The following is an 8,449-nucleotide window of genomic DNA, read 5'->3' on the forward strand; positions in this document are numbered from 1 at the left end:
AGGGATGAATATGATGGTGATTATGATAATGATGACTACAAGTTGGAATAGGATTCAACCTCTCGTTGACGTCGATCAAACGTTGTCGCTCCAGCGCAGCCCTCACAATAAGTCATATGGCTTCTGCACTACATTCTCACACCCAACTTTCCCAAGAAGACATTTGTCTTTCATCGACTTCAACTGGACATTGAATCGCCTTCCAGCTTCTTGATTATTATATAGAACGTTCTTGCAGCAAGGAATTTGTTAATAGCAAAAGCCGCGCACATTTTAAATGCGCACATTACAACTTGGGCACGAAAATAATGAAGGAGACACAATGATCGTTGACAATATGATCGAGCTATCACAAATAGAACTGCAACTCCAAGTGACATAATCGTATCGAGAGCGGTGACATAGTGCAATCGCAGTAGTGGAACACAGTTTGCTTTTAAACAAACAACAAACAAACAAAGTACAACTTAAACCGTTTGTTTTCTTTGTACGCTAAGGTTATTTCCAGGCAGTCTTCCAACTTTTCACTATAGCTTCCCGCAGAATGCCTTGGATCTATGCAGAACGCCCGCATATGCTAAGATTTAACATCATATCCGTTTAGCTGTGTAATTTACGGTATACTGAATGAATGAAAAATCGCTTAGCACCGTGCACTTTAAGGGGATAGCAGTGTGTCGCGAATGAAGCCAGGCAGATATTCAGTGTAGGGTTGCAAGGTTGAATAGCGCCCGACATCAACGTCTCAAAATGTTCATGCGAACTACGAATTGCTGCTAGTGCGAACGCGTCGATGAATTGTAGCCTGCAGCGTATGTGATAAACGATAGCGGAAAGGAAGACCGCTTTGGAAGAAAAACAAAGGCTGGCGAGACTCATGTTGCTCCGGTTAACTCTGCTCGGTCGCCTAGGGAACGGTCGCGCATGCGCAATGCAGGTGTGAAAGCACCAGAACGCTGTCGGGGCCTGGCTGTGGACGACGTGTGGCTGCAATTGCGGTAGGTGGCACTGAATTTTTTGTATTAATAAGCTGGGAATTGTGTTGCGAGCATGGTTACTCTATTGCGGTCATCACAAGAGATACGTTGGTGGAAAGGGAGGACACGATCTAATTTTGTTTAGAAAAGCTGAAAAACGCTCTAGCTTGCTTTCGTTTGATCTTGCTAAAGCTAATGATAGCCTTGCCATCAGACACACACGTACTCTTTTCTAGCCGACGGCATTGTCTCATTAGGGCGCAATGATAGCACACTTGTATTCTTCGGTAGTTGCAAGATTTTAATGCGACACTTGCCTTCCTGCCTAAAATGTTTGCATGTAAACCGTGTAAACCACCGGATATTAGGAAACTGATCTAATTGAGTCTATTTTGTTAGTGCCTACAGTGGTTTAGGTCGACACGTACACTCACAATTTACGGCGTCATCATATTTGAGGCTTGCTTTGGGGCGAGTTGGAATAGCATAATTACGCGTAGAATACAGCGCCGTCGTATGTTACGTCACATTTAACCCGCGGATACGATTCAAGCGCATTTCTTCTTCTGTGGACAGGGCTGGACATTTCTGGCTCGAACGCTTTGAGTAGCGCTAGCTTAATTCGTCTTCCTTCCAAAGAATTCAATTTTCGCCGCTATAGGTGTGGCTTTAGTGTTAGAATTAATTCTGATGGCGGCTGTACTTATGGCGATTTGACATGAGGCATAGCCGTGATCAGTCCCGAGAGCTGGAACTGTACGCTAAATTTTGGCTCGCCGATCGTGATGGCATGCCTTCGCGTCACGTAGGCACCATGACACGGTGTTTATTACGCGATTCCTTCAACTTCATTGCCACGTAGCGTCATGCATAAGTGCGCAAAGGAAAACGCGGGTAGCTTTGAACTTAGAGAAACGGACATTTCGGGATGTTCCTATCAGAGCCACACGGTATATTATATGCTATCCGGGGTGTTTATCTGCGGCGAGTTAATGAGATTCGTGGGGCAGGAAGATTCATATAGCGATGGATTACCAGAGAAGCTGTTTAGGCTGCATATACATTGGCTGCATGTATTGTGAACTCATCCATTTTTTTATACGGCACCGCACTACCTGCATACTACCACACTCCCATGCATCTGTCCCAACCGCTGCTGCAGCCGCGCCGGCACCTCGGACGCGCGTGACGTTAAATCATAGATGTGCAGGCCACGTGCACAGGCGCCGTCGCCACACTCTTTCCCCCTCTCATTATTCGTTAAACAGGATTTCAAACAAATAAAGCGCATGAAGGCCAACTTGCTACACGAAGTGAACTTTTATTATCTATATATAGATACCCCCCGCGGGAACGCATGCGAGGGATGCATGCGGGGGCTAGAGGTAAACAGCTTCACTGTAAAACAAGGCGTGAAGATGGGGTCCACTCGAATACATTGTTCTGTTTTGCTGAGCATTATTTCACGCAAATTTCTTAGCATTATCGTAGCTATGAGAATCGTCATGCACAGTACATTGTTTCACACTATACCAGTTATCGATCGCTTCTACCGAAGTGCCGCTCTTATCAAATTATTCGCTCAGCCACAACACGCTTGCTGCATACGAACTTTGTGAACGTTGTCGGCAATTCGATAGCAATACATGCTTGTCATAGAGAAAGGAATTCAGCAAGAGCGGACACTCCCATAGAGCCCAGCGGCCAAATTGACGGCAACGCGCAAAGCGGTCGGCATCAATCACTACCGTTTTCGGTTTTGGGTGCGCGCATTTTGAACGCTAGTTAGCACGCCGGATGCGCTTTTTTTTTTCTTTTTCTTTTTTTGCCCGACCGCGCATGGTCTTCGTGCGGAATCGGTTTATTTGGTAAAAATGATTGCGAACGATCTTGTCAAGTCCCATGGAATCTGTGGCACGTGCAATTTCACAAAGTAGACGCAGGACTCCTTGTGAAATATATAAAAGCTCTATATAAAAGCTCGTTCCGTGCTTTTTGTGCGTTCATCCAACGTGGTGACCCCAGGTAAGCAGTAGTTCCCGTATGAAGCTCCACCGGACGGCATCAGCTGAAAAAAAAAAGTAAATTACAAGCATGTTACATTTACAAGCATGTAACAGCATGTTACAAGCATGTGTCATTTGGTATTTAGATATAGGAATACTGCGTGTAGAGGCGAAACGTGCGAAAGCGGTGAATGGGCGGCATTGCAAACAAAAGCAATTGGTTTTTACATACATGGCGTAGAAAATACCCGACTCATCCCAAACAATACCATAAAATATGAAAACATCTGATTTCGAAGCACTCCCCCATTTCCGGGCATTATTTCCTGCACTTTAGCTGCACAAATACACGGGCAACTTCGCGTTTCCAAAACTTGGCCTCGGGCGACGCGACGGTACGGTACATACACAGAGACGGACGCAACAGAGGCTCCCAGCCGGACCATGCTAGACGTTCGCAGAATGCCTTCTACCCGCACTCAAGACAAATGCGTGGGTGCAAAGCCTGTTTTCAGTCCTTTAGAAGACGGAATTTTTGAATTACACGTTTCTGATATGTTCCTCGGCGTTATCTTTCGCGCGTTAGGCCAGCGCCAGCAACACACTCCCATGTTATGACTCTTGGCAATCGCCCATCGCGTTTTCGACGGGCGTGAGTACCGAAAGAAGGTATATATTGTTGCGGGGCCACAAAAAACGTCACAAACTTGTCCCTCTAAGATTCATTACACGCCAAACTAACTTTGTCACCACGGCCGAGCTGCCCATCGCTAACTGCGTCACAGCGCGGTGCGCGGCCAATGTGCCTCAACAGAACCGAAATAAGTTACAATAATCCCATAGGAAGCGTCGGAACCACGTCCCAGCAGGAAAAGACGACGAAGTGTTTCTCCTGTGGAACGCTGCTCTTTCTGTCTCCTGAGTTTTTGTGGTTTTTCGTGTACTCCGGGGAACATCGCTCTCCTGCGGGCAGCGATGGATCCCGACCCCGTTGTACGTAGTCCGGACATGGCATTGCCTTCGACGTCGGCCTCAAGGAAGCGGAACAGCCGAGATGATGACACCGCCAGTGACAGCACTGAACTGTATACGGCGAGTAGCGATGACAGCGAGGACGGCTTTGTCCCTATGGCGAAACGCAAGGCGAAGAGGAGAATCCTCGGTGGGTCTTCGCCGGGAAGTACGTTAACCGTGAAGGCCTCCAGTGGTCCGCCGCGCCACACTATATTGTTTGTTCCCGTTGATCCTTCGGCCAACCTGAGGAGCATCAATAGGCAAGTCATCTCGGTACGTCTTGAAGCTCTCGTGCCGAATCAGATAATCGACATTCGAGTTAATCCCCGTAAGAATGTCCTGGCCATAGACGTCGAGCAACCGGCCGCTTTGCATACCTTGCAAACCGTCACGGAGATTGGCGACATCAGAGTCCGCGCTTACATCCCGCAGGACAGAGGCATGACAACGGGCGTCATATATGATATCGACATCTCTATACCGAATACTGACCTTCCTGTCCTGGTCAAGCCAGCTGCTGACACTACGAACATACTGCAAGTTAGCCGAATAGGCAACTCCCGTTGCGTCAAGGTTATCTTCAAAGGCGACTGCCTTCCTTCACATGTGAAGGTTGGTCATTTTCGCCATGTCGTTCGAGCATATATCCCGAGACCTCTTCAATGTCACAAGTGCTTGAGAATGGGCCACGTGAGTGGGGTATGTACCAACAAGCCAACTTGCCCGCGTTGCGCCGAACCCCACACAGCAGAGTCTTGCAAAGCGAGTACCCTGAAATGCAGAAACTGCAATGGAGATCATGATGCCTCATCAAACGACTGTCCACTAATCAAGAAGGAGAAGAGAATATTGAGGCAAATGGTGAAGGACGGCTCGTCACGAAAGGAAGCGATAACGACTGTTAAAAGACGACGTTCCCGTCGACGGCGCACTTCCAAGAAAGAAAAAAGTACTGTTTTGCCCCCAGAGCGCTCCTTCACGCCACCGCCACCCCCGCCACCGCCAAGCACCCTACACCTACATGGTCATAAGAATACCGAAGCTCAGCAAAAATCTGAAGCTGCTTGGCCTGCTCTACCCCAGGCACACTTCTCAGAGGATCGACAGCATCGACTACCGCCGAGCGCTAATTCGGCAGCAGATAATCAAGCTGCCCAAGATGTCCAAGTCGTTGCTGTTCTGAGGTCCCTGGTGAGTGTTATCCGCTCCCTTCTGAATACCATGCAAACACCATCCGCTAAATGCGCACTGCAAGTCCTGGACTCCCTTGAACCAGTACTTGCAGGTCTACAGTAACAAGATGGCTTGCCATCCACAACCACTGCGACCTTTCCGGGAACAAGTCAAGTGCGCTTCCATACTTCAATGGAATGCCAGAGGTCTGCAGTCACGGATGTCAGAATTTCGGCACTATGTTTTTGAGAACAAGTTCCCGATTATCATCATTTGTGAACCCCATTTTTCAAGAACAATTCGACTGTCGGGTTACGAGTCATTTGTTTCTTCATCATGTGTTGAACGAAGTCAAGTTGTTGTGTATATTCGCAAGGAGCTCACATATGTTCAACAAAAAGTGCAGCCTCACGACGACAATCATTACGTATGTCTCCATGTCAAAAAGAAGAAGGTTTCCTTCACACTAATAGGCGCCTACCTATCACCATCACGTCGACTTGATCGTCAGAGACTAAACGACATACTCATGAAAACTCCAGGTCCTTGGATAATAATGGGTGACTTTAACGCCCATCATCCACTTTGGGGAAGCTTCAGGACTAATCAACGAGGCACGAGTCTAGTTGATTTCGCTGCCGAGCACTGGACTGAGAGTTTTGAACGATGGCAGTCCGACTTATCTCCGAGGGGCGACTTACAGTAGCTGCTTGGACTTGACATTAGTGTCTCATAGTTTACATTCTAAAGTTCAATGGTTCACAGACATTGAAACTCATGGCAGTGACCATATGCCTACCTACATTAATGTCAGAGGCTTTGACAGTTCTAGTTCGCCTATGCTGTCAAGACAGACTGACTGGCAAGCATACCAACTTTCGATCGAGGACAAGTGCAGACAGGAACATCCCGAGCCCCTTGAAGACATTATCATACAAGCGCTGCAGGCTTCTACGCGGACGTATACACCATCGACAAGACGCACAGATTTCGACAAAGAACTGGAGAGGCTTCGTGCGATACGCCGGCGGGCCGAGAGACGATATAGGCGTACTAAGTCTATTTATGACTTGAGGGAAGCCCGACGCATTCAGAAGAAAATTCAGCGTGAGATGAACAAACTTCAGGACCGACGATGGAAGAGCTTCTGAAATTCCCTGGATCCTCGCAAGCCGTTATCCCCCGTGTGGAGAACTCTTCAGGGTCTTCGATCACTTCCACAACAACGTCGTCCCTTCACAGCACTCGCTCTACATCAAAGCCGACCAGAGCTTGAAGTCGCTGGTGATTTTTGTGCAAAGGTTACTGGTGACATCGTTCCACTGATGGACCTCTCGCTACATGACGTCCCTGTCGCGAGAGATCAAAGTATGGAAGTGCCTTTTACTATTGGAAGAAATGCAAGCGGCTTTGGCTATGTGCAGGCGGTCGTCATCACCCGGTCCCGATGGGGTGACCTACGCTGCCTTAAGACACTTGGGTTCAACAGCGCAATGCTGTTTGCTGGATATCTTCAATAAGTCTTGGCATGACGGCATAGTCCTCGACGAGTGGAAGTGCAGCCGATTGGTGCCTCTACTGAAGCCTGGAAAGTCTCCGCTGGACCTTACATCGTACCGACCGATTGCACTTGCGAGTTGCATCGGTAAGGTCATGGAGAGGATGTTGCTGACACGTCTGGAGTGGTACCTTGAATACTATAACATCTACCCTGATGCTATGGCTGGTTTTCGACGTGGACGGTCTTCAATAGACAACGTCATTGATCTTGTGACCTCCGTGCAGCACCAAAAAGCTATGAAGCGTCTCTCTGTGGCACTCTTCTTAGACGTAAAGGTGCCTACGACAACGTAACCCACGAAGTCATTCTCCAAGCTCTTGAGGCTGCAGAACTTGGAGGCCACGTATTTAGATGGATTAGGAGCTATCTCTCAAGGAGATCAGTGTTTGTTCTTACAGAAGATGGCCCGACAAATAGATATATTTCCAGTCGTGGTGTCCCACAAGGCGGAGTGTTGAGTCCGACTCTTTTCAACCTCGTTCTAGTGGGGCTTACCGAAACGCTACCACAGACCGCCAATGTCTCGCTCTACGCAGATGATATTTGCATCTGGGCGTCCGGCGTGACACGGCCACAAGTGCGCGCTAGAATACAGAAAGCAGCAACCCTGACAGTGGCATACCTTCGCCGACAAGGTCTGACAATATCTACGGAAAAATGTGCACTAGTGGCATTTACACGAAAACCGATGTATTTCTACCCAGTGCGCATCGAGGGCCACTCAATTGCATATAAGAAAACTCACAGGTTTTTAGGCGTTATTGTGGATCGAGACCTCACCTGGAGTCCCCATGTCTCCAACATGAAGAAAAAACTCATTTGTATTGAGAATATGTTTAAGTTCATAGCTGGAAAATCGTGGGGACCATCCGTGCGCTCTATGTTACAGCTCTACACTGGCACTATTTCTCGGATTTCTTCGCTACAGTCTTCCAGTCTTGTCGAACACATGCAAGACTAATCTCCTTGCACTACAGAGCGTACAAGCCCAAGCACTTCGGACATGTCTTGGCCTCCCGAGATGTTCTTCGACAGCTGCGACGATTGTCATTGCACAGGAGCATCCGATCACCACCCATATCGTCGCAGAGACGCTAAGAGCGCACATTCGACACCTTTCACGACTACCATCCCACCATTTAGCCAGTTTGCCAGCGCGACGACCACAGGCTACATACTGTAGTATTGTGACGAGACAACACGAGTCGATACCTTCTGGCTTCAAGCCTGCAAAACGCCCAACATCGGCATTGTGGTGTCTCCGGCAAATTCGCGTGTGCCTCTCAGTTCCTGGGATTGCTAAGAAATCAGACCTGTCACCCTTAGCCCTGAAGCAGTTGTCCCTGCTTTGCCTACACGAGTCTTATCTTGACCGAATACATATTTACACTGGACGGTTCCACTAATTCCAACAGTTCAACCGGAGCAGTGGTGGTTCCATCGGACGCCGTCTCTTTGCAATTTAAGTACTCTCACAACACCACGTCGACAGCAGCAGAACTTGCGGCTCTTCAAGGTGCAATCCATTACGTGCTCCAGCAACCACCAAATCGTTGGGCCATTTTCTGCGATTCGAAAGCAGCCCTACAAACTCTGCAGTTTGCCCTACGTCACGGGTTACACTAACAGCTAATGTACGAAATAAGACAAGCTCATCACCATGCGATTGAGAAAGGACACGACATCGTATTTCAGTGGTTGCCGAGCCACTGCGGAAT

Source organism: Dermacentor silvarum, chromosome 11 (genome assembly GCF_013339745.2).
Source record: "Dermacentor silvarum isolate Dsil-2018 chromosome 11, BIME_Dsil_1.4, whole genome shotgun sequence".
NCBI classification, from domain to species: Eukaryota; Metazoa; Arthropoda; class Arachnida; order Ixodida; family Ixodidae; genus Dermacentor; species Dermacentor silvarum.